Consider the following 27,010-nt stretch of genomic DNA (forward strand, 5'->3'; position numbering starts at 1 on the left):
CAAGAAGGCGACTCACCACCACCTTCTCGAGGGCAATTAGAGATGGGCAATAAATGCCGGCCTCGCCAGCGACGCCCACACCCCATGAACAAATTTTTAAAAAAGTGCAAGAGACGAGGCTGAATTGTCTACAAGCATCTTCTTCTGAAAACTTTGAGTGGACAATTCTACTCAGCCTCCTCCTGAGGACTCCCACATCATTGAAATTTTGCGAATATGTCCCTCTTCCATCCGATATAGATGACCAAGCCACTGGAAGCATGTGTGTTTGAGAAAACTTATTAGACTTGGCAACTTAGCTTCCTCAAGTACTTTGGAGTCAGGAATTTTGGGGGGAATTTTAACCTCCAAGAACGGGTGGTTTGGTGGTGGGTGGGAAGTTAAAATAATTGATTTTTCCAGCACAACCGCTACCCGGCTCCAACGCGCCCTCTTGTGGGTTTAACGGAGACGCATTTGGATGCATGCGAATAACCTACTCACTGGAGGCTGCTCCATAATTAGTCTGGGTGGGTGGGTACTGATGGGAGCAATTTACCTCATTATGAGAAGTTGAGTAGGTTTTTTTAAAATTGAACTTAAGAGACCTTCGAATTTGACGCCTCCAGCATGGGTTTCCTGGGCTTGTGAATCTCGCCAGTGCCATGGAGGCGTGATTGAGCCGCAGTTCGTTGCGGTATTTAAAGCTGTGATTGTCTCATGTGAATAAAAGCTCGGTGATTACAGTTGGTATTTCAGTTCCCTCTGGCAAACGATTGGCAGGGAGATCTTGTGTTCATGCACCTTTTTCAGAAGTTTGGAGGCTTTCAAACTGACAAAATCAGGATTGGGGGGTGGCGCAATGGGTGTATTCGGTTGGACATCGGAGGAGGAGGAGGAGGACAATGACCACCCTTAGCAGCGACATCCTGCTGTGTTGGGATCTGCAGGTTCTCGAGAGAAATGCACAACATAGATCTGGAGAACAGCCGAGAGGGCAGCAGAGAGGAGAGGGACAGAGGGGCTGAGGTTGTAGGAGGTAATACCCACGTGAAGGTCTACAGAGAGAGGCTGAGCTTCCTTGATTGACCTGAAGAGCAGTGCCTATGCAGGCTCAGATTGAGCCGGCAGGTAGTCGCAGATATCTGCAGCCTCCTTCAAGAAGAGCTGCTCCCTGCTTGACCTGGTGGTCACGCATTGCCAGTCGTTGTTGAAGTCACCACTGCCCTTGATTTCTTTGCCTCTGGCTCCTTCCAGTGCACCACCGTAGATATCTCCACGTTCTCTGTCAGCTGCACATATCAATGAAGAGGCAGCTAATGGATGGGTTGTTTGCCAGGGCTTCCACTGGCGTGAACTTCCACTAGCGTGAACTTCCCCCGCGACGACAATAAGCAGAATGAGAGGGCAGTCAGTTTTGCCTCTCTGGCGTGGCTTCCCACAGATGCAGCGTGCCATCGACTGCACACAGGTAGAAATCTGAGGCCCACCACATGAACCAAGAGTTTTTCTGAATTGCAAAGGATTTCACTCCATCAATGCGCAGCTGGTACGCAACCACAAGAAGAGGTTCATGCAGACATAGAAACATAGACAATAGGAGCAAGAGTAGGCTATTCGGCCCTGCTCTGCCATTCAAAATGATTATAGCTATCGTCGAACTCAGTACCCTGTTCCTGCTTTTTCCCCATATCCCTTGATTCCTTTAGCATTACGAAATATATCTATCTCCTCCTTGAATATATTTAACGACTTGACCTCCACTGCCTTCTGTGGTAGAGAATTCCATAGGTTCACCACCCTCTGAGTGAAGAAATTTCTCCTCATCTCGGTTCTAAATGGCATACCCCGTATCCTGAGACTGTGACCCCTGGTTCTGGACTCCCTAGCAATCGGGAACATTCTCCCTGCATCTAGTCTGTCATTCCTGTTAGAATTTTATATGGTTCGATGCGGTCACCTCTCATTCTTCTAAACTCTAGTGAATATAGGCCTTGTCGACCCAATTTCTCCTCATACGTCAGTCCTGCCATCCCAGGAATCAGTCTGGTAAACCTTCGTTGCACTCCCTCCATGGCAACGATATCCTTCCTCAGATAAGGAGACCAAAACTGCACACAATACTCCAGATGTGGTCTCACCAAGGCCCTGTACAACTGCAGTAAGACATCCCTGCTCCTGTACTCAAATCCTTTTGCAATGAAGGCCAACTTACCATTCACCTTCCTAACTGCTTGCTGCACCTGAATGCTCACTTTCAGCGACTGGTGTACAAGGACACCCAGGTCTCGTTGCACCTCCCCTTTTCCCAATCTGTCACCATTCAGATAATAATCTGTCTTTCTGTTTTTACAACCAAAGTGGATAACCTCACATTTATCCACGTTATACTGCATCTGCCATGTTCTTGCCCACTTACCCAACTTGTCCAAATCACATTGGAGCCTCTTTGCATCCTCCTCACAGCTCACATTCCACCCCAGCTTTGTGTCGTCTGCAAACTTGGAAATGTTACATTTAGTTCCCTTATCCAAATCATTGATATATATTGTGAATAACTGTTTTCCATCTCATCTTGTATGAAGTAACACAGTTTCGGGACCAGATGAGATAGCAAACTAAGCAGCAAAGAGAAGAATATACCAAAGAGCTTTGGTGCCAAATGTATTGTACTGCTAGAATATATGCTGAAGTATTCTTTGCTGCTTACCTGATAGGAAGAAACAGGCTGTGTTCCAGAATTAGGTTTGATCTGATGAATGGTCCCCATCCCAAGTGTCAACCTGTCTCCCACTTCTGTTCTTTTCTCTTCCTGTAACATTCATAGCTGCTGTATTTCACTGATATTTTCAGCTTAAATTTCATATTTGCAATGTTTTTTCCTTCACTTTCTCTACTGCTTCCTATTTTATTTTCTTTATATGGACCTATCTTTTGTCTACCCTCTCCCCAGCTGCCTTTTGCACGTTCCTTTATTTCTTTTTCTCTCCAACATCTCATTGACTTTTATATTTTTTTGTTCGTTCATGGGATGTGGACGTCGCTGCCAAGGCCAGCATTTATTGCCCATCCCTAATTGCCCTTGAGAAGGTGGTGGTGAGCTGCCGCCTTGAACCGCTGCAGTCCATGTGGTGAAGGTTCTCCCACAGTGCTGTTCGGGAGTTCCAGGATTTTGACCCAGCGACGATGAAGGAACGGCGATATATTTCCAAGTCGGGATGGTGTGTGACTTGGAGGGGAATGTGCAGGTGGTGATGTTCCCTTGTGCCTGCTGCCCTTGTCCTTCTAGGTGGTAGAGGTCGCGGGTTTGGGAGGTGCTATCGAAGAAGCCTTGGCGAGTTGCTGCAGTGCATCCTGTGGATGGTACGCACTGTAGACATGGTGCGCGGTGGTGAAGGGAGTGAATGTTTAGGGTGATGGATGGGGTGCCAGTCATGCGGGCTGCTTTGTCCTGGATGGTGTTGAGCTTCTTGAGTGTTGTTGGAGCTGCACTCATCCAGGCAAGTGGAGAGTATTCCATCACACTCCTGACCTGTGCCTTGTAGACGGTGGAAAGGCTTTGGGGAGTCAGGAGGTGAGTCACTCGCCGCAGAATACCCAACCTCTGACCTGCTCTTGTAGCCACAGTATTTATGTGGCTGGTCCAGTTAAGTTTCTGGTCACTGGTGACCCCCAGGATGTTGATGGTGGGGGATTCGACGATGGTAATACCGTTGAATGTCAAGGGAGGTGGTTAGACTCTCTCTTGTTGGAGATGGTCATTGCCGGGCACTTGTCTGGCGCGAATGTTACTTGCCACTTATCAGCCAAAGCCTGAATGTTGTCCAGGTCTTGCTGCATGCGGGCATGAACTGCTTCATTATCTGAAGGGTTGTGAATGGAACTGAACACTGCAATCATCAGCAAACATCCCCATTTCTGACCTGATGATGGAGGGAAGGTCATTGATGAAGCAGCTGAAGATGGTTGGGCCTAGGACACTGCCTTGAGGAACTCCTGCAGTATTGTCCTGGGGCTGAGATGATTGGCCTCCAACAACCACTACCATCTTGCTTTGTGCTAGGTATGATGCCAGCCACTGGAGAGATTTCCCCTGATTCCCATTGACTTCAATTTTACTAGGGTTCCTTGGTGCTACACTTGGTCAAACACTGCCTTGATGTCAAGGGCAGTCACTCTCACCTCACCTCTGGAATTCAGCTCTTTTGTCCATGTTTGGACCAAGGCTGTTATGAGGTCTGGAGCCAAGAGGTGCTGGCAGAACCCAAACTGAGCATTGGTGAGTAAGTGCCACTTGATAGCACTGTCGACGACACCTTCCATCACTTTGCTGATGATTAAGAGTAGACAGATGGGGTGGTGATTGGCTGGATTGCTTTTGTCCTTTTTGTGGACAGGACGTACCTGGGCAATTTTCCACATTGTTGGGTAGATGGCAGTGTTGTAGTTGTACTGGAACAGCTTGTTTAGAGGCGCGGCTAGTTCTGCAGCATAAGTCTTCAACACTACAACCGGGATGTTGTCAGGGCCCATAGCCTTTGCTGTATCCAGTGCACTCAGTCGTTTCTTGATATCACGTGGAGTGAATCGAATTGGCTGAAGACTGGCTTCTGTGATGGTGGGGATATCGGGAGGAGGCCGAGATGGATCATCCACTCGGGACTTCTGGCTGAAGATGGTTGCAGATGCTTCAGCCTTGTCTTTTGCACTCACGTGCTGGACTCTGCCATCGTTGAGGATGGGGATGTTTACAGAACCGCCTCCTCCTGTTGTTTGTTTAATTGTCCACCACCATTCACGACTGGATGTGGCAGGACTGCAGAGCTTTGATCTGATCCGTTGGTTGAGGAATCGCTTAGCTCTGTCCATAGCATGTTGCTTCCGCTGTTTAGCATGTATGTCGTCCTGAGTTGTAGCTTCACCAGGTTGGCACCTTTTTTTTAGGTACACCTGGTGCTGCTCCTGGCATGCTCTTCTACACTCGTCATTGAACTATTATCTAATTGCCTTCTATGAAGCAGTTTGCAGCTCAATGATGCCATCGACTCTTCCTCTGATTGGTGTATCAGTTGATTATCATTCTCTTCTCTTAGCAGTCCCCTTTTTCTTTCTTTTTCCCAACCTTCGTAAAACAGCAACTTATCTTTTAAGATTTGTCTCTGATGCAGGGTACAAACCCAAAACGTCATAACTTGTCTTTTCTCTTATATAGCAGATGAGTCAGCTGTCCACCACTTTCTGCATTTATTTAAGCTATTTGAGAGTGTTGCACCAAACTTCAGGTTAATGGCAGGAAGAAGTAGCCAGGTTGAGCTGGATGTCCTTGGCATACATGTGGAAGCTGAGTCCATGCTTCAGGCTAATGTCGTCAAGGGATGGTATGTAGATAATAAATCTTTGACATTGAAATCACTTAGGCACCTAAGTTAGTTTTCGGCTGAATTTTGCTTCTCAACAGTTTATCTGTGCCTATTCTTTGCTCAATCATTTATTGATTCTGATTGACTGCGCAAAGACAGCCAAATGTATTCAAAGGTTATTTTAATCTCTTTTTATATCGTGCTTCTGTGGTGTATTATACATTTATGTCGAGAGTCGAGGTGGAAATGCCCTTGGACAGTTAAGGAATACGCTCCCTCTTTTTTAACTTTAGTAGATAATATGGCTGTTTTGGCCTGCTGACTCCCTGGGATAGCTACACATTTTTTAGGTTTTAGCTTCAGGGAATTCACAGGAGACGTGCTATCTTAAATTAGGCAATGTTTAATGTTGCCTCCACCTTCCTCTTGATAGTAATTGATGTCCAAGAAATTACTCACTCCAAAAAAAAAATTGTCCCATGTATTTCAAATGGTAAGCATAAATTGAAAATTGTACATTTGAAAATGTTTCAAATGTCATGAATTCTGCTTATTACATTTGGTTATGGTTACCTTTTGCTGAAGGGAGCAAAATGATGACTAATTTAACATTACATGTTTTGTCAAGGTGTGTTTTTAAAAATTATTTCTGGACCCCTTCTGACATTGGACACATTTGGAAGATATGATTTGGTTCTTAACTTTCTCTGTTGTACTTGCTGTGTGTGACTTGAATTCTGCTTTTTCATTTTTCTTTCTGTTCTCTTTTGCTAAGCTGTGCTTTTGTTTTCTTTTGTGTTTTTGCGATTCTATACTTGTTTTTGAGTAGGGATAGGAAAAAGAGCTGCTTAAGGCTGCAGGTCAAATCTTGTGGTGTTTTTTGAAGGGAAAGTAAGTTTTGTTAGGGTTGTGTTACTATTTTGTGCTGTGAACCATATTCTCTTGAAAATGAATGTCAGCAGGGGTGGGGCTTGTGGGAGCCATATAAGAGCGCGGCAGGGAGGTTGCAGTAAAATAAACCAGGGCCAAAAGAGCCATGGCAGGGTGGCAGTAAAATAAAACCATGACATTCTTTTTTATCGGCAGAGAAGGGATTGGAGGTCAGGGAGCTATAAACCAGTGGTGCAATGAGGTTGTAGTAAAATAAACCAAGGCCAAAGGGGCCGTAAACCAGCGGGTCTGAGATGCCATAAATAAAATTAACCTAGGGCTGAGGGAGTCAAGGCAGGGAGACAGTGAAAGAAAAACAGGCTAGAGCTGGAAGCCTGAGGCTGTCAAAGAACTGAAGTGGGACAAGCAAAATGTACACCAGCTTGACTGGAGCCAGAGTGCAAACTTTAACCATAAATACAAAACAGACAAATGCTAAAATGATTTTGAACAGAAATGCAGAAACTTACAGACAACTTCCAAAGCAGAGATTGCAGGAGATAAATAGGAGCTTTTGAGGTGTGGCTAGTACAGTCTCAGCAACTGGGCAATGGGAGCAGATCTAGTGGCACAAAGCCTTCAACTACATTGTGAAAGGGAACTATTTACATACAAATCCCTCATATGTTTACATGGGCAGTTTCCAGTATACATGTTGACACAAAGGCCTGGATTTTACTCCGAGCCTTGGGGAGACTAGGGCTTTAGGATTTCTGGATGGGAAACCCAGAAGTATGGGTTTCTTGGACGTCCTGGCAATTTTGACGTCAGGACATCTTTTACATTTTTTCAGCAGGTTTCCAGCACGACAGCCAGCCAGATTGACAGGTGGGGAGCGGATGCCAGGTAAGTCAGACGTCAGGGGGTGTGGCCGGACACCAGTGGGGGAGGGTGGTGGGGGGAGGTGTTGTGGCCGGACGTTGGTTTGGGGTGGGGGGGGAGGGGCTGGTGGTTGTGGCCAGACACCGGAGGGGGGAGGGAAAGAGAGGGAGAGGAGGATATGGCCGGACACCGGGGTTGGGGTGGGGGGGGGATTGTGGCCGGATACTGGGGCGGGGGGTGGGGGGTTGGTGGCGTGGATAGATCAGGGTTCAGAGACATCGGGGGGTCAGATATTGTGGGGTGGGGGGTTTGGCCGATCATGGCAGGTCGGCTTGGTGAGCCTGGAGGAAACACTTCTCCTCCTCTTGGCCCACAAGCCGTGCAATAAAGGCACTTACCTGATGATCCGGTCCTTCTCTCCTCCTCTTACGTGGTGTGAATCAGAAGGCTCAGGAATCCCGGCCCTCAGGAGTTAAATATAAAAAAGCTATTAAAGTGGAGGCCCGCAGATTTCACTGACCGACCTGCCTCCTGATTGGTCGCCCGCCCCCTGATCCGCCTCTGTAAAAAAAAAACTGGAAGTGGGCGGGCTGGAGGTGAGTTGGGATCGGGTTTTACATCTTTACAATTTTTACCATATTGATGTGACTGCTAGAAGAATAGACTGTAGCATATATTTTTTCTTTGGTCTAATGTTATACAATCTGGAAACTATCTCTGCATATGGTTTTGCCCACATCTATATACTACTCGATCTATCTGTTTATATAAAAATATTACATATTGAGCTCACCTACTTCAATCATCTTTTTACATGAAAATATTAATGTCACACTTGCATTTTTTCTCATTTTGTATTTTTAAATGAGAAATAAGCAGCACATGAATCAAATATGAGGAAAGCAGCATGGATTTACTAAAGACATAATAAAAACAATGAATCAAGCAGGTACAGTCAGAAAAATCTGCCAATAAAAGAGAAACCGAAGTAATGGATTCACTTTCTGCCACCATCATCCTTTCTCCAGTATGCCGAGTACTTTGTCTTTTGAATGTACAAACATTAAGTTACAACATTTAAACAAAAGTGACTAAACTTACCTATCAAATAGTTTTTGTACTGTTCAGCGAAAGAAGCAAAATTTGTTTTTTGTATTAAACATCAAATGTAAGATAAAGAATAAGCTCTTTCTGAAAAGAAAATGTGGTTATTATATTCAAGTGGTCCTTTACATCATGTCATGTGTGACAAATGTAACTGAAACGTACTGACCAATTGAAGAGTGAAATGGATTCTGAATGGTTACTGCAGCTGCTTTTTTATTTGTTTGTACTGCAAACTTGAAAGCAATGATTGCTCATATAAATAATACAGGTAGCAACTTGTGGAAGGACTCTACCATTATTGAAATTTGGAGAGAATTTTGAATAATCATTAAACCATGGAAGGTGCATCAAATAGCCGGATAATATGAGCACAGTATCTCTGGAGAGAGGAAAGTAGAGTTAATGTTTCAGGTCGATGACTTTTCATCAGAATCGGGAGATGTAACAGATTAACAGCTTATTGGGAGGAAGAGAGCCAGGGAAAAGGAGGTAGGGAGGGGGAAAAAAAGAATGGTCTGCAATGAGGTAGAGGATAGGAGATGATTAAATGACAGAAGTGGCAATGGTGTGATAAAATGAGGCAATAATGACAAAAGACTACCATATTTCCTTTATATTACAACAGTGTCACACTTCTAAAGTACCTTGTTGGCTGTGAAGCACTTTGGGCTGTCCTGAAACAATGAAAGGCACTATATAAATGCAAGTTTGTTCTTTGCTGAAGGAAGACTGCATTGATGGGATTCAGATAAAATATTAAATGCCTGCCTGTGCTAATGGTTGTAAAAGATCACATTGCAGAACTTGAAACAGATTAGGAGTTCTCCCCAGTGTCCTGACCATAGTTTATTGCTCAACTAACATCATTAAAACAGATTATCTGGTCTTTCATTCAATTTGCCATTTGTGGGACCTTGCTGAGTGCAGAGTAGCTGCTGTGGTTATAACAACAATGACTGCACTTCCAAAAAAAAAGTAATCCATTGGCTGTGAAAGGCATTAGGAAATCCTGAGGATGGATAAGGTGTTGTAAATAACAAGTTGTTTATTTCCTTCCTTCCTTTTACTATCCATTTGGCACTTTTAAAGATATAAATTGTTAATTATGATGGAACTTAGCAATACAATTCTCTTGAGTTTGAGCTCCTCGATGCTCATTTTTACGTATTCAAGACATTTGACCTTGAGTCTTCTCTAGATATTGGGTCTTCTCTAGATATTGAGGTTCAGCATCACTGGTCTTTCCTGTAAGCGGATCCTGTCTTCCTCATGATCAGGAATTTACGTTTACTGCTCAATATCCACTCATATATATGAAAGCATGATCTGGGAGCATAACAATGAAACTGATCTTTATTGCAAGAGGGTTGGAATACAAGAGTAATGAAGTCTTACTATAATTTACAGGACTTTGGTGAGACCGCACCTGGGGTATCAGGTACAGTTTTGGTCTCCTTATCTAAGGAAGGATATGCTTGCCTTGGAGGCAGTTCAACAAAGGTTCACTAGATTGATTCCTGGGATGAGAGGGTTGATGAATGAGGAGAGATTGAGTAAAATGGGCCTATGTTCCCTGGAGTTTAGAAGAATGATAGGTGTTCTCATTGAAAGGTATTAAATTCTTAAAGGGCTTGACAGGGTAGATGCTGAGAGGCTGTTTCCCCTGGCTGGAGAGTCTACAACTAGGGGGCATAGTCTCAGGATAAGGGGTCGGCCATTTGGGACTGAGATGAGGAAAAATTTCTTCACTCGGTTGTGAATCTTTGGGATTCACTACCCCAGAAGGCTGTGGATGCTCAGTCATTGAGTATATTCAAGACTGAGGTCGATAGATTTTTGTTCACTAAGGGAATCAAGGGATATGGGGATCGGACGGGAAAGTGGAGTTTGAAGTTGATGATCAGCCATGATCTTATTCAATAGCGGAGCAGGCTCGAGAAGCCGTATGGCCTACTTCTGCATCTATTTCTTATGTTCTCTTCAAGGGCCTTTAAGGATTGATGAAGAGGCACAAAACAGGGACGAGGGTGATTCCTCAGAGGAGCTACATGCCTCTGAGGGTGCACAGTCACATCATACCTAGCCACGTACCAGCACAGATACTCACTTCGGTGGGTCCTTTTAGGCAGATTAAGTGAACCCCCTTACAATGTGAACTGGATACCATAATCTCACTCTTGAAATTATCACATTTTCCGTAAAATGGACTAATTAATACTGTAATGAGATGAGGCCAGATATTAATTATCAAGCTATTTTATTCTGCACACAGTAAATGAATGTACAGACTAATGTTACAGCCTCTCATTTTTTCTTCAACATAATTCAGTCCCTCATTTGTGATTATAGGGAAAAAAAGTGCAGTGTCATTTGCTGTACAGTGCAGTTAGCAAGTTAAATTAACTTTTACTGGTCAAACTTTTCTCTGAATCTGACCACTTCTGAGTTTAAACATGAGAGTTTTCTTTTACTAGGGGTTCGATTTTGAAAGGGCGGCGGGATGGCAGTGGCGGGGGGGTGGGGGTTAATGGGCACGCGGGTAACCCAACTAATAAAATCTTACCGTTTCCCACGCGATCGCAAATTAATTGGTGGCCCTTAACGTGGCTTCCAGGTTTGCCGTCTGAAAGCTGCGCAGTGGATGGACTGTGCACCTGCATGACAGGCTGTCAGCTGGAGTGGCTCTATTTAAAGGGCCATTGCTCAAAGGCTTTTGCTGCAGCAAACACCAAAAGGCACAATGGAGCAGCACAGAGGCCAGGCTGCTCCAAGGTTTAATGATGCTTCGCTGCAGCAGCTACTGGCCGGGGTGAGGAGGAGGAGGAGGGAATTGTTTTACCCTGGGGACGGAAGGAAGTGGCCTGCCTCTGCCACCAAGAAGGACTGGCTCGAGTGGCAGACGAGGTCACCAGCGCAGCAACATCCCCCACACCTGGGTCCAGTGTAGGAAGCGCTTCAATGACCTAACTAGGTCAGCAAAAGTGAGTACACTTTTATTGATTCTCCTGCATTCTGTCTTCCACATCACCACCCCCCCCCACAACTCATTGTTGGGGGTGGGGGGGAGGGATGGTGGCGAAAGGGGATGTGGAAGTGGGGATGCCACTCAAAGGGCTCCTCCATCTCACTTGTTGCCCTCCTCTCAACCAGTACCCACAATGCTGCCTCCTCTCCAGGTGGCTGACTCTGCCCCTGCACAGGTACAGGTGGAGCAGTCTTTGGAGGGGTGCTCACGGGCTCCAAAACCCAGAGGGCTTAGGCCCAAAGTAACTAAGCAGTCAAGGCATGAACATGAGCAACCTGCCACTACCTCTGCTGCAGCCACAGGGGGATGCACCACATAGAAGCGGTAGGAAGAGAAAAGCTAAGGATTTGTGAGCACAAAGGTTATGCACAAGGGTGTCTAACAGACTGTCATGTTTTGCATTTAGATTTAGTTTTTGTTATATTCACATTAAATGTTATCATTCTCACCACTACTGCCACATCTTGCCCATTCTTGACTGGCTTTTGCAATAGGGCCCTTTCATGAGCATCACCATGAATGGCGACACTTGATGCCACCCATTGGGTCACCTTACAGTGGGTGTATGTGTAGTTTCAGGACTGTTTTGTGCAGGGAGGGGGCTGGTGTTGGTGCTGCTCTTTCCAGGTGGTCTGAGGACTAGACTGTTCACACTTTCTGATGTTAGGAGAACAGTTCACATATCAGTGACTCCCTGGCCTCACGAGCAGCCAGATGAGCTGCTGCTCTGGCCATGGGTTCCTCCTCCGCCTCCGCCGCCTCCTCCACCACAAGCGGTACCCACCCCGTAGCGCCAGGTTGTGGAGGACACAACGCACGGCCACACGGCATCCCACGCTGTCTGGTGCGTATTGAAGCGCACCCCCAGAACGATCAGGACACCTAAATCACATCTTGAGCAGCCCTATATCATGCTCAATTGTAGATCTGGTAGCGATGTGGCTGTCATTGTATCGACACTGTTGCTCGGTGATGGGGTTCCTCCGAGGTGTCATGATCCACGTGTGCAGGGGGTATCCCTTGTCCCCTAGGAGCCAGCCCTTAAGGGTGATAGGTGCGAGGAAGTGGCCTCGGATGTTGGATTCCCTCAGAATGAAGGAATCGTGGCGTTGCGTTGGAGGCAGTTCAGAGAAGGTTCACTAGGTTGATTTCAGGTATGGAAGGGTTGTTTTATGAGGAAAGATTGAACAGGTTGGGTCTATACTCATTGGAGTTTAGAAGAATGAGAGAAGATCTTATTGAATCATATAAGATTCCTAGGGGTCTCAATAGGGTAGATGCTGAGAGGATGTTACCCCTCATGGGGGAATCTAAAACTAGGGGGCATAGTCTCAGAATAAGTGGTTGCCTCCCAGAGGGTCATGAATCTTTGGAATTCTTTACCACAAAAATCTGTGGAGGCTGAGTCATTGAATACATTCAAGGCTGAGTCAGACAAATTTTTGATCAGCAAGGGAGTCAAAGGATATGGGGAAAGTGGAGTTGAGATAAAAATCAGATCAGCCATGATCTCATTAAATGGCCGAGCAGGCTCGAAGGGCCAAATGGCCTACTCCTGCTCCTATCTCTTATGGCCTTACGTGGCAGCTGCCAGGGAATCTGGCGCACACGTGAAGGAATCTTTAGTGGTGGTCACAAACGAGCGTTGATGGAGTGATACCCCTTTCTGTTGATGAACAGTCCTGGCTCATGTGGAGGTGCTCGTATTGCTATATGGGTGCAATCGATTGCACCCTGCATCCGTGGGAAGCCAGCTACAGAGTGGAATCCCACTGCCCTCTCTGTCTGGCTTAGGTCGTCCTTGGAGAAGTTGACATGTTGCGAGGCCCTGCAAAACAAGCCTTTGGTGACCTGCCTTATGCACTTGTGTGCAGACGACTGAGAGACCCCGCCAATGTCCCCGGTGGCAACCTTGAATGATCCGGAGGGGAAGAAGTTGAGAAGATTTTGACAGCGACGGGTAATGAGATGTTGCTTGGGCCATCCGGGAGCAGCTCGGCATGAAGGAGGCTGCAGATGTCTGCGACCACCTGGCGACTCACTCTGAGCCTCCATATGCACTGCTCCTCAGAGAGGTCAAGGAAGCTGAGTCTGGGTCTGTGGACCCTCTGGTGAGGATAGTGCCTTCTGTGACGTCTCTCTCTCTGTTATTGCCCTCTGCTCTTGTGCAGGTGCCTGTGGCGCAGCACTGTGTGGTGGAGCTGCAAGTGGCCGAAGTGCACACTGTGCCTGGCGAGGATGGTGATGTTGCTCGTCCTCGGATGTAGTGGTGAATGCAGCCATGGCGCCCCCCCATCCCGATGGTGTCAGTTTGAGGGGGTCCGAAAAGTTGGTAAATATGTGTCAACAGAACAAATCTGAGTGTAAACTATGAAATTTCAGTGTAAACACAAAGATCTCCCAGCCGAAAGTTTGTCTGAAAGACCAGGGTACCCTGCTCAACAACTCTCCTTTTATCTCCATCGGTCAAACAAGCATTTGAATGTCCAGCTGGCTGAAATAAGTCTCCTAAAACATGGAGATTTTCCCACAGCACAGGAGACACGCTGAGGCTGAATGAAAATTGGTCCCTTGCCTCAATCAGCATGAAATGAACTACTTCAAACACTTAAAGTATCAATCACTGTTAACTATCATCCCAAACCTGCAACCTCTACCACCTAGAAGGACAAGGGCAGCAGGCACATGGGAACAACACCACCTGCACGTTCCCCTTCAAGTCACACACCATCCCGACTTGGAAATATATCGTCGTTACTTCGTCGTCGCTGGGTCAAAATTCTGGAACTCCCTTCCTAACAGCACTGTGGGAGAACCTTCACCACACGGACTGCAGTGGTTCAAGAAGGCAGCTCATCACCACCTTCTCGAGGGCAATTAGGGATGGGCAATAAACATGCTGGCCTTGCCAGCGACGCCCACATCCCGTGAACTAATTTAAAAAAAAGTCCCGCCGGCTTTAATTGCCGGTGGGACTTCAGCATTCATGAGGCACGCACGCGCACACAGACGCATCTGTGGGGAACCCGGAGGTCGACTGGTTGGAGCCAGCTTCTGAACCCGCTCAGATTTTCCCCGATTCTCAGCCCCCTCCCGCCTCAACACAATTTCCTTTGAAAATCGGGGCTTAGGTTGTGATTGCTTCCCAGACTTTGGCGAATTGACCCAGATCGTGTGGTTTTTTTCTTTTGTTCCCTACCTGGATAGGAAGATAGAAGTTTGAACCCTAATTCACTTCCTATCCAGGGATTGGCCAGGAGGACTGCCAACTAAAATGGCTACCATTCTCCCAGTGAAAGTTCCCTATAACTAATCTCTGCCGAGCTCAAACGAATAGGGCCGTCTCAACAATAATAGGTGTGGTCGATCACTGAGATGATAAACAAATTTCTTTTGCCTCGAGCAATCTGAATAAATGCTTCACCTGAATTCTAAATCACTTTACCTGCACACCTTGGGAGCAAAATTTAATTTAATGGTAATATTTTAATATAAAGTACTGCAAAATCCTTCCATGGCAAAATGGTCAGGAATCCTGGAAATTGTCACATTGGCTGTAGTGTGACATCTGTTGATTCTTTATAATTCTAGTTGAATTCTGAAAAGGCACACCTTATTTATTTCAGCTATACTGCTTGGATCAAGATTTATATAGCTCGGTTATTAACTATGGCTCAGCCCATTTAATCTGCAACAAAATTTAAGTACACGTTTAAGTTGCGAGAATGCTTATACGATATAGATGCACCAAACTTCCAATATTCAATCCACAGAGTAATGTTGACTTGGAATAATTGCAGAACATTTTTAGGCTTTATTAGGATAATGGATCAAAGATTCTGTATAATGGCAAGTGAACTGGTATTTTAACTTGTATACATGGCACAGATTCATCTGCAGTTACACAGAGCAAGATGGGTTGCATTGTTGACCTGAAAGTTGTAGTTTTGGTAATTAATTGTAATTGAATAGATAAGAATAATTGATACTTGAATGTTAAATCAAATATGAGCCGGAATTTGATCAGAGTACCGTGGCAACGATTACCGCAGCTCCTCCGAATTAAATGTATGAATTTACTTACTGCGGATCTGTGGCGTAGACTTGTGTGATTTGGAAGTTTACAAAAAATGCACGACATCAACCCAGCCTCTGAACAGCGTGGGTTGATTCGCATGGGAAATATGTGAGTCACGCCCACAAAATCTGTTAGGAACAGAAGTCACGCCCACAAGCAGGCAAGCAAAGTTCATTCATTTGAAGTACTGCAAGTCATTGTAAATAAAAAAAAATGTATTTTTTTTTAAATATATAAAAAGCCAAAGAAGTAATTTAATTAAATTAAAGAGACAGAAGTGAAAAAGTAAAAAAAAAAATTTTAACTTTAATTTTAAAATTTTTTTTAATGACCTAAAATATTACAATAAGGAGTAAGATGAGACTCCACATTTTTAAAATTTAATTTTTAGTTGTTTGGCAGTCATTTAAGAATCATCGCGCTTTTAGTGGACCTGGTGTGGACCTGGTATTTTTCAGCATACCTTTTGGTGGCGGAAATAGTTACATTCTAGACGGGCAAGTTTACGCTTTTTCAGTGATTGCAGCGTGCAATTTCCCCTTTAATTCGCAGCTGTCAAATCGCTGGCAAACTAATAAGAGCAAGTTCACGATTTCCATGTTTTAGTGCGTATGTGCAAATGCGTGAATTTGCTCCTTCGATTCGCCGTCTGAGACGGAGGATGCCATTGAATTACCCTGTTGTTTGGTGAGCAATTTTTGGGCCATTATTTTTGCAGTTTTGGTTTCCCTTGTGTTATCTCTTTGGGTTTGTTAATACAAGTTGTACAATTTACCATTGAAATGTAAGATAAAAAGAAAGGGTGCGGTGCCCTACTGTATTTCAACAGCGCACACAATTTGGAGACGTTAGGAAGATTTTCTATAGTTTACAGATGTACTGCTGACTTTGTTTTACTGTAGCTATTGAGTTTCAGTTGATTTTCAATCAATGCAAATATGCATCAATATTTAGCTGTGGTATAGAATACTTATCCACATAGCATTGAATGCACATAGCAGTTTCTTAAAGGCATGTTGTTATCGAAGTGAAATATCTTTCAGTTCATTTATCATAGTTTTTTATACACTATGTGTATATGATTTTGAGTGCCTATATACTCATCTTTCTTTCTCTGATGTTAATGTTTCTGTGGAGCAGCATGTGCGGAGTTGCTGCTCCAACAGGTCTTGCTTCTAGTCTGAACCAGGAATAAAAAAAAATTACAACATGAATTATTACATTAACTGTTATTCCTATGCATAATTTGGTACAAAATTGGTTTGGATGAAGTACATATTTTACATACCAATCTATTTCTTCATTTTGTTTCCTTTTTACAATTTTTATCTTAATTTTTCCACACATGCTATGGAAAACTTATTTAACCCATAATATATTGTATTTTAAAATTAAAAACAGATTTTCATTGTTAAATATATCACTATGGACACCTCTCTGCTGGCTCCAAGCTGTCAGAATTTTTTTTTGTCCATTTTTTTTCACTCCCCTCTTAAACATGTCTACTCCTTACTTGTGTTTGGTTCCACAGGTGCTAGTTATGTACCCATATATTGTCCACATAGCCATTTTTCATGTGTAAGCCCAAGATATTTGAGTGTCGGCAGGTTATCCAGCTGCAGGAGGCATTATAGCTGAGTCGGATCCTGTCCTCACCCAAAATCCAGAACCATGCAGTTGCAAAGAGGTGCTGGCTAGCAATCAGGAGTAAGAACCTGGTTGCAAAGGAGAGAGCGGTAACAATTAAAAAAAAAGTAATAATTCACAGAAGTAATTATACGGGCAAGAGAAATTTCATAGAGTTGTATTCTTGCCTACAACTCAACAGTGACTACATCTCATAAGTAATCCACTACTACAATGTGAATTGAGGAGGTTTGCTAAGAGTAGGTGCAGGTTGCGCATCTCAGATGAGATGAGATCAGGATGCAGTTATTTGCAACACTGAAAGGAGGAAGTGATAGTTGAGCATGTGTAAGGAGTGAGAATGAGAGATTGGTGCTGAGGAAAGTGATGCAGGGGTGAGGAGAGGTATGAATGATGATGGAGGAACAAGACAGATTGAAAGAAGGTACATTGCAGGAAATGGGAATAGTAGGACATGCGCTGACCTTTCCTGACCTAGTCAGGTCATTGAGCCATTTCCTACACTGTATCCACTGACCTTGGCGTCATGCGCCTGCTGCTGACTTCCTCAGCCACCTCCATCCATGCCATCATGATTGTGGCAGCAGGTTGTTTCTTCCCACTTGTTGGGGACAACACATCCCGCCTAGCCCTAACTGCACCTACCAGCCTCCCTTGCAGAGGTGGACTTAACCTTTAAGTAGTGTTCGGGAAATTGGGTCACGAGGGTAGGCGGCACACCCTCAGACGTCAATGTTGCGGTTTCGTCGCCCGCTACACCCGGGTAAAAATTGTGGTTCTGGTTTCTGTAGCCTGTCTGATTTTCCATCACCACCATGATCATTGCCTTTGTCTTTGGCTGTGGAGCTTATGTGGACCCAAGGAGCCTTGACTGCAACGATGAGTCCATCTGGATAATGAAAATGGAACTTGGAGCAGTGTGGCTGGCACTGTTATACATGCAGTTGTACTTGTAGAATCCAGAACCTGTATCTCTCCTATACATAGACTACATCTGGGTGGTATAAAATCTAGAATTCTAAAAATATAGAACTGACTGAGTGGTACAACTCTCAACTCTCCGTCACAAGATTGTGGATTCAAGTTTCACTCCAGCATTCGAGCCCATAATCTAGGTTGACACTTCAGTGTTGTATTGAGAGAGTGCTGCATTGACTGAGGTGCTGTCTTTTGGATGATGTGTTAAATTTGTTCAAGTTGATTAAAAGATGTCACTGCACTATTTTGAAGGACAGCAGGAAGTTTTCCCAGCGTCCTGGCCAACATTCATCCCTCAACCATCACCACCAAAATAGATTAAATGGTCACTCATCTCATTGTTTAAGAATCTGTTGTGAGCAAATTGGCTGCAGGGTTTGTCTATAAATCAACAGTGACTACACTTCAAAAGTAATTCATTGGTTGTGAAGTGCTTTGAAATGTCCAGAGGACATCATAAAGCACTACATAAATGCAAGTTTGTTTGTTCCTTTCTTTAGAAATATATTAGTCGGGAAGGAAATTGTGACACTGTTAAGTGGTTTGTTTATTGCTACGTGCACTGAGATTGAATTTGGAAAGATATAGATGATATTGACATAGAAATTGTCGTGAATTATGCTTTTTGAACACCCTCGTAGGTTATTATTGGGAAGAAAACATTTATTTTACAATTTGGGATTCAAAGGAATAATCTAGAGTTTGCCTGTGGCCCTCAAAAATGTTTATTCTTGGCTTTCTAATACTTGATCTTCAGAATTAAAAAGATTTTTAACGAGGGTTTACTTAAGCAAAACATAGCAAAGGAAAATTGCCCATTAATGTACAATTCTGATGGTAAATATTTAACTCTACAGAAATCTAAATTTCCAAATCATTTTGAAGTGAATTTGAATTGAATTGTAGCTTGTTTACATTTCTGAATAGATTGTAAACTGATTAATTCAAAAAACAAAGTAAATGAACAACTAACTTCAATTTCATTGAGTGTCAGGTATGTTATTTTGAGAATTTCTATCTGCATCAATATTGTGGAACACTGCAATCTAATCCAGTGGCTGAGGCGTTGAAGAAAAGTGATATGGTCTGTGAAACTGAGCGATCTTCCCACAGTTAAGAACACTGAATGTGCAAATCAAATAATGTTGAAATGGTCTCTTGATTTAATCAAATCAGTAATACAGTAAATACATTAATACTATATGTGCATAAATTTGTATTATGGGAATGTTTTATATTTTAAAAATTGTACCCAGTTATGGCTGAGACTTAGTATTGATCAGGGCAGACGGGAAGGTCATTGGATATGTAGTGTTCCACGATTCTGGTTTAGAATTTTTGAAAATTATCTTCTGTATCAAACTAACCTCTCAAATGCAGTGCTTCAATAGTAATTTTTGATTTAAAGCAGTGTTGTCCAATATGTTAGCCAATAGCCACATGTGGCGAATTGGGAAACCAGGTGTGGTGAATTGTATTTCTGATTAGTAAATAAAAGATGAGTAATAGACACAGTCAATAGACATGTGATCTCAGTACCCACATTCGCACATCGTATGCATGTGTACTTTAACCTTTTTGTGCATTTACTGGTAACATGGTAAGACGATAAACAGAGTGTGTGAGTGTTTTTTTTGATCGTTGTGAGTGCTTTACATCCTTGATTACTAAAGTTTTTCGGAAAAAAGTTTTGCCCCCCTGTCGCCTTTGGTTCTTTTGCCAAGCACCTTAAATCTGTGTCCTTTGGTTTTCGACCCATCTGCCAATGGGAACAGTTTCTCTTTAAACCCTTCATGATTTTGAACACTTCTATCAATTCTCCTCTTAACCATCTCTGCTCTAAGGAGAACAACCCCAGCTTCTCCAGTCTATCGACGTAATTGAAGTCCCTCGTCTCTGGAGCCATTCTAGTAAATCTTATTTGCACCTTCTCTAAGGCCTTCACATCCTTCCTAAAGTGCGGTGCCCAGAAATGGACACAATGCTCCAGTTGTGGCCGAACCAGTGTTTTATAAAGGTTCAACATAACTTCATTGCTCTTGTACTCTATGCCTCTATTTATAAAGCCCAGGACCCTATATGCTTTTTTTAAACGGCTTTCTCAACCTGTCCTGCCACCGTCAAAGATTTGTGCACAGATACCCCCAGGTCACTCTGTTCCTGCACACCCTTTAGAATTGTAGCTTATATTACCTCCCCTCATTCTTCTTGTCAAAATGTATCACTTCGCACTTCTCTGCATTAAATTTCATCTGCCATGTGTCTGCCCATTCCACCAGCCTGTCTATGTCCTCTTGAAGTCTGTTTCTGTGCGCCTCACTGTTTCCAAGTTTTGTGTCATCTGCAAATTTTGAAATTGTGCCCTGTACACTCAAGTCCAAGTCATTAATATATAATCAAAAAAAACAGTGGTCCGAGTACCGACCCCTGGGGAACACCACTGTATACCTTCCTCCAGTCTGAAAAACAACCGTTCACCACTACACTCTGTTTCCTGTCACTTAGCCAATTTTGTATCCATGTTGCCACTGCCACTTTTATTCCATGGGCTTCAATTTATGTGGCACTTTACCAAATGCCTTTTGAAAGTTCATATACACATCAACTGCATTGCCCTCATCGACCCTCTCTGTTACCTCATCCAAAAACTCAATCAAGTTAGTTAAATATGATTTGCCTTTAATAAATCTGTGCTGGCTTTCCTTTATTAATCCACACTGATCCAAGTGACTATTAATTTTGTCCTGAGTTATCGTTTCTAAACGCTTCCAGTATTGTTCCTAAAAGTCTCTTGTACTTTTTCTGATTATATATGATCCAGAGTTAGAATTTGTGCTGAAGATCATGTTTGTTGTCTCTTCAGTTGCATCCCCCACCACATAATCTGACTCAAGTAATGCCTAAGATCAGATTTTAGAAGTTTTAACAGGTTTTACTAAGAGATTTTGCCAGGGGCTATATTTTGTACAGTAGAGAGAAATTATAGTGTCCAGAACCTTTATCAATAACAGATGGCTTTCATCAGACAGTTTGCACAATTTATTGGTCAACTCTATAATATATTTGACTTGTCAAAATAGAGCCTATTAGTACAGGTAAGTGTTTTCATGCAGCCTGCATTTGATGCTTCTCTGTTGGGAATAGAATTGTGCGTTGGATCTGTCACTAAAGAATATATTGTTTTCATTGTTGAATTGTCTTTTCCTCATTTACCTGCTGTCAAAGTACTTATGGTCAGGAAAGAAGTGACTTGAGCATAGACACTGGTTGGAGAACCAATGAATCAAACAGATGATGCAGTTCAAATATTTAAAATTATAGGGGAAAAGTGACATAGTAGGCCACTTTGTAAAGGATGCAGGATTACATAGTCATTAGTAATTAGCATTGTCTTCAAAAATAGTTAATCCCTGACTGAAGGTCAGATTCCACATGTATGGTGACGACATCCAGCTCTACCTTACAATCACCTCCCTTGACCCCTCCACTGTGTCTCATTTCTCAGATTGCTTGTCCGACATCCAGTACTGGATGAGCAAAAATTTCCTCCAACTAAATATTGGGAAGACCGAAGACATTGTATTTGGTCCCTGCTGCAAACTCCGTTCCCTAGCCACTGACTCCATCCCTCTCCCTGGCCACTATCTGAGGCTGAACCAGACCATTCACAACTTTGGCGTCCTATTTGACCCTGAGATGAGCTTCCGACCACACATCTGCTCCATCACCAAGACAGCCTACTTCCACCTCCGTAACATCGCCCGTCTCCGCCCCTGTCTCAGATTATCTGCTGAAACCCCCATCCATGCCTTTGTTACCTCCAGACTGGACTATTCCAATGCTCTCCTGGCTGGCCTCCAATCTTCCACCCTCCATAAACTTGAGCTCATCCAAAACTGTGCTGTCCGTATCCTAACTCGCACCAAGTCCCATTCTCCCATCACCCCTATGTTCGCTGACCTATGTTGGCTGCTGGTCTGAGAGAGCCTCGATTTTTAAAAATTCTCATCTTTGTTTTCAAATCCCTCCACGGCCTCTCCCCTCCCTATCTCTCTAGCCCTACAACCCTCCTCCAATTCTTGCCTCTTTCGCATCCCCGATTTTAATCGCTCCACCATTGGCGGCTGTGCCTTCAGCTGCCTCGGTCCTAAGCTGTGGAATTCCCTCCCTAAACCTCTCCGCATATATCTATCTCTCCTTTTAAGACGGTCCTTAAAATCTACCTCTTTGACCAAGGTTTTGATCACCTGTCCTAATACCTCCTTATGTGGCTGGGAGTCAAATTCTGTTTGTTAACGCTCCTGTGAAGCACCTTGGGATGTTTTACTAAGTTAAAGATGCTATATAAATGCCAGTTGTTGTTGTTAAAGGGGAAAGTTTCTCAAGAAGCAAACAAGATCTCTAGGTGTCTGGACAGAAGGAGAGAGGGGAAAATAATTTTTGTATTGAGCATTGATTCATTTTCACTTGGAGTACTATGTACAGTTCTGGTCAATGTCTTACTCCTGGGGAATAAGAGAGTGCCATATGGTATTTTATGAAATTTGGGACAAACCATTTTCTGCCCTCTATGTCCCAGAATAGAGGAGTTTGGCGAGGAAATAAAAATAGTGCCAAAGTGTTCGAGAGTTTCAAGTGCTGCACTCCTGTTCAAGAAGGTGATAAACCAGGAAATTATGGTTCAGTTAATCTTCTCTCTCTTGAGGAGTATCTTCTGGAGCCCATAATATTGGTTGAAATTAGTGAACACTTAAAAAGGCATGGGCTAATCAGGAACAGTTGGCACAGTCCATGCTTAATTAATTAATTGTAATTTGTTGAGGAAATAAGAATATATAAATGAAGTGAATTGATAAGGTGTCACATAAAAGACTTGTGAAAATGAAGGCACATGGTATTAAAGGAAATGTTGGCTGCATGGATAAGAGTTAGCTAGGAATAGAAAGCAAAGAGTAGGGCCAAATTGGTGTCCTAAGGACCTCTTTTGTTTTTCATTTCTATAAATGATTTGGACATAGGCACAAGATGAATGATATTGAAGTTTGTTGATGAAACCAGCACAGCAAAGAATGCAGGAGGTTGGTGGCAGATGTAGTTCATTGCAGAGAATTATGAAATAGTAGATTATGTGAAGAAGAATGATGAAAGTATATCCTAAATAGTAATTATCTGGGTGAGGAACATAGAGACTTAGTGCTGATACATGGATGTTTTAAGATGACAGTGCAGCAGAAAAAGTAATTTAATAAAAAAACAAAAGTTATTCTGAATTTTTTACATGGGAACATTGAATATAAAAGGAAGGAAGTGATGTTGAATTTGTACAAGGTATTTGTTAGGCTAGAGTTTGTAATATTTTGTGCAGTTCTGGGCACCTCACTATCTGAAGGATAGAGCCAAGGAAAGGTTATAGCAATGAAGAAAGACACAAAACAAATTCAGGGCTTTTTCACAGAAGTAGCGAAAGTTAAGGAGAGCCCTAATAGAAGTTTTTGATATTATGAGAGGGTAACTAGTGAATGATTGTCTCCACTTGATGGAGAATTGGTAACAAGGGCCATAGATATAGGATTATCACCTGGAAGAATGAAGGGTGAAGCTGGACAGCATTTTTTCAATGTTTTATTAGACCTGAAATACTTTACCACAAATGGTTATTGAGGCAGACATTGTAACACCATTTAAAAAGAAATTGGGTAGTATTTGAAAAGGAATAACATAAAAGGATACATGGAAAAGGCAGGGAAATAGGATTAGATGACAGTTCCAGTTGAAGATCTAGTATGATAGGCTGAATTAGCCTCCTTGTGTCCTGTAAACTCTGACTATATGATGAGAAACATAGCTGTTGGGAAGATACTATTATGTAGAGAATGCATAACTAGCCAGAAAAGTGATGGGCTAACATTTGTAAAATTTGATCACGAATTACACAAAATGCATAGTTGAAGACTACAACAATCAGGGAGAGAGTGTACTAGGTGCTCCAAGTCCACCTAGCAGGATGTACAAGTTGAAGGGTTTACCCATTGACAAAGAGACAAATTGGCTAATTACATTCAATAACAAGCCAAAATAACTGCTATAAATCCAATCCCTTGCACAGACAGAGCTCTAGAAATGTATTGCAGAATCTTAATTTGACAATATGACCCAGTTACAACCAACAATACTAAACCAGACCACTGAATGACCTCAGCAAAGAGAAGAATCCGAGCTAATTGGTTGTATGGAGAATGATCCTATTATCATGCTTTAAATACTTTTGCCATTTACAACAAATCAGCCATTCAGGAGCTTCATTTTACAGGGTTGATTTTTAGTGTCTATTTTTCAGTGTTCTTTGCTCTCTTAATTTGACATCATTCAGACAAGCTTATTTATGTCCCTGTGAAATAGAATAGTAAAATATTGATATTCTATGGAAATATTCTTTACAAACATTTATTGCTTTTGCTGATATAGGTGTTGAACATTAACTACCGGCTATCAATTGAAATAGACAACTTTAAACTGCTATTATTGAATATATTTGAAGAAACTGTAATAATACAGCTGTGCAAAAGTTACACTTTCTGTGGGACTTTGTAGAATGTGTAGATTTTGTTGAAGTCTGCTGAAGATGAGTTTTATAAATACATAAATCTTGTTGACGTCAAACCGAGCAGCACCTTTTTATTAAAACAATATTTTTTGCTTTTGCGGGAAGGTAACTAGTGAATGATTGTTTCCACTTGATGGAGAATTGGTAACAAGGGACATAGATTTAGGATTATCACCTGGAAGAATGAAGGGTGAAGCTGGAAAACATTTTTTGCAGTGTTTTATTAGACTTGAAATACTTTACCACAAGTAGTTATTGAGGCAGACATCGCAACACCATTTAAAAAGAAATTGGGTATAAATGATGTTATAAGCTGTTTTAGTCATCAGTGTAGATGGTGTTCTTTATTAAATTTTAGGAAATGCCATTACAGCTTAAATCTTTTTTATCCAATAAAAAAATTCAACTTTTTATTCAATCTTGTAATTTCCTTGTCTTAAATTCCTCATTGCCGTTCTACGCATGTTGTTTTGTTATCTTGCTTGGATGCTCTCTCTAACCTGATCCTTTTCCCTAATCTGAGATATCCCATTTTCCCTATTCAGTGTTTGACTTTTTTGAAATTCACAGACTCAACCTCTGCAAATAATGGGACAAACCTTCCTGGAAAAATAACAGCAAGTTCACAACGCACGTCATTATTATTTGCACAAGTTGGCCAGCAAGTTTAGGGGAAGAAGAGATATGGCGTGAGTTGCAAATCTCCAGAACTTGCTGGTCGATTTAAGCTCTTCGCCATTTGCTTTGCACAAACGTCATCTCTCCCTTAGCCTCCCTGTTATTTTTAAGAACTTGCTGGATTTGCACATTAATTGCCCATTAAAGTCGCCACAGAAATTTAGAGCTCATAATTAACAGCACAAGTTACCTTTTAACAATGTGATTGGCATTGCATTAACAATCAATTTCTCCGGCCTACAAAGGGAACAGTGTAAACTGTTGAGTCTCATTCCTGCATGTAGTAAATTCTTAGAGATTTCAAATTTTAACATTTTTTTCTTACTTTTCCTTTCTGCCTTTTTTTTTTCTCTCATTTAATCCAATCTTTCTTTCCCTCTCTTTATTTCTCTTTCTGTACCTGTCTGACTCTCATTCACCCTCCTTCTCTGTTGTTTCTCTGTTTATTTCTCAATCCTTAAATCTCATTAGTTAAGGTGATAGACTGTTTCTGCCATCGATCACTAAGGTCCCAGATGTCCTCTTATTAGCTCGCACTTCCAGCAAGTTATGGTGCAAATTATATTCGAGCTGGAGGCTGCAGGATAAAGTCTAACTAATGGCATATGCCGCGAGATGCCCCACTCCAGCAAGATTTGTCCCAGTATGTTTGTTCCAAGGCAACATTCACAATTCAGGCAAATAAATGGTCCTAACACATGTCCAATAGAATTGTTTACATTGTATTGTGGTGATCCAAAAAGAAAATATTTCAGCTTCAATGGGAGGCCCAAAAGGTCATTGAAGTCACTACAATAGAAATATTTCTGATGTTTATATTTTAATCCTTGAATTGCCAAGAATATCTGGGAAATGCAAGCCTCCCAGGGCTAGATTTTATTATTAACTTTTCAGCTAACACATCATGATGTTGAAACAACTACTGATATTACAGAAATAAAGCAATTGAAATGTCAGAAGTAATTTTCTTATCACAATAACCCTATACAGCTAAAATATACAGCTATGTTGGAATTTGATTACATTTAAAAACTGTTTGTATTGCATATCTGCATAACTTGTCTTCCTGTCTTCCATTCTTCTCCTGTCTCTTTTTAAAAATTATTTTAACAGATTATTTTTATCCAATAAATGTATTTTAACCATTTATTATTTAAAACAATCTACTCACTTTTATTGGTCAGCCTACTAGGTCTAGTCGCTTAGTTTAAAGGTGGAGCCAATGCCAAATAATTGACTTTTGGCTAGAAATTAGCTGCAAAGTGTGTGTTTTTCTGCTAATGAAGGCCTGAAGGCTTTATGTAACTCTTCTTTGGGTCAAAAATGCCACTGCTTAGTGAACTATCTCATTGATGGCGATGCCACGCGGGTGAATTTCTTAAAGCGATAGTGCCCAGGTCATTTTCCATGTGAAAAGAAAGAAAGAAAAAGAAAAACTTGCATTTATATAACACCTTTCATGAACTCAGGTTGTCCCAAAGCGCTTCACAATCAATGAAGTACTTTTGAAGTGTAGTCACTGTTGTAATGTAGGAAATGCGGCAGCCAATTTGCGCACAGCAAGCTCCTGCAAACAGCAATGTGATAACGACCAGGTAATCTGTTTTTAGTGGTGTTTGTTGAGGGATAAACTGCATTGGAGTATCAGCCTGGATTTTGTGCTCAAGTCTCTGGAGTGGGACTTGAACCCACAACCTTCTGGCTCAGAGGCGAGAGGCTACCAACTGAGCCACAGCTGATGTGGGCTAATGGCAATGTTCTATTTGTAGATGGAGCTTGAATTTTTTTAAAAAAGAATGAGT

General features: G+C 42.4%; 1 protein-coding gene across 4 annotated transcripts in view; it reads left to right on the forward strand.

Moving 5' to 3' along the window:
• gulp1b (GULP PTB domain containing engulfment adaptor 1b) overlaps positions 1-27,010 on the forward strand; it is a 376,077-nt gene that overhangs the window by 129,673 nt on the left and 219,394 nt on the right. Inside the window, exon 3 of one of the 4 annotated variants that reach the window (XM_067987700.1) lies at positions 7,063-7,115. The exons of 2 other annotated variants lie outside the window; for them this stretch is intronic. The gene's annotated coding sequence lies outside the window, so the exon portion shown is untranslated. The remainder of the gene's footprint in view (positions 1-7,062; positions 7,116-27,010) is intronic. One more of the 4 variants, XM_067987702.1, reaches the window with a different exon arrangement.

This window comes from Heptranchias perlo, chromosome 7, assembly GCF_035084215.1.
Source record: "Heptranchias perlo isolate sHepPer1 chromosome 7, sHepPer1.hap1, whole genome shotgun sequence".
Lineage (NCBI taxonomy): Eukaryota > Metazoa > Chordata > Chondrichthyes > Hexanchiformes > Hexanchidae > Heptranchias > Heptranchias perlo.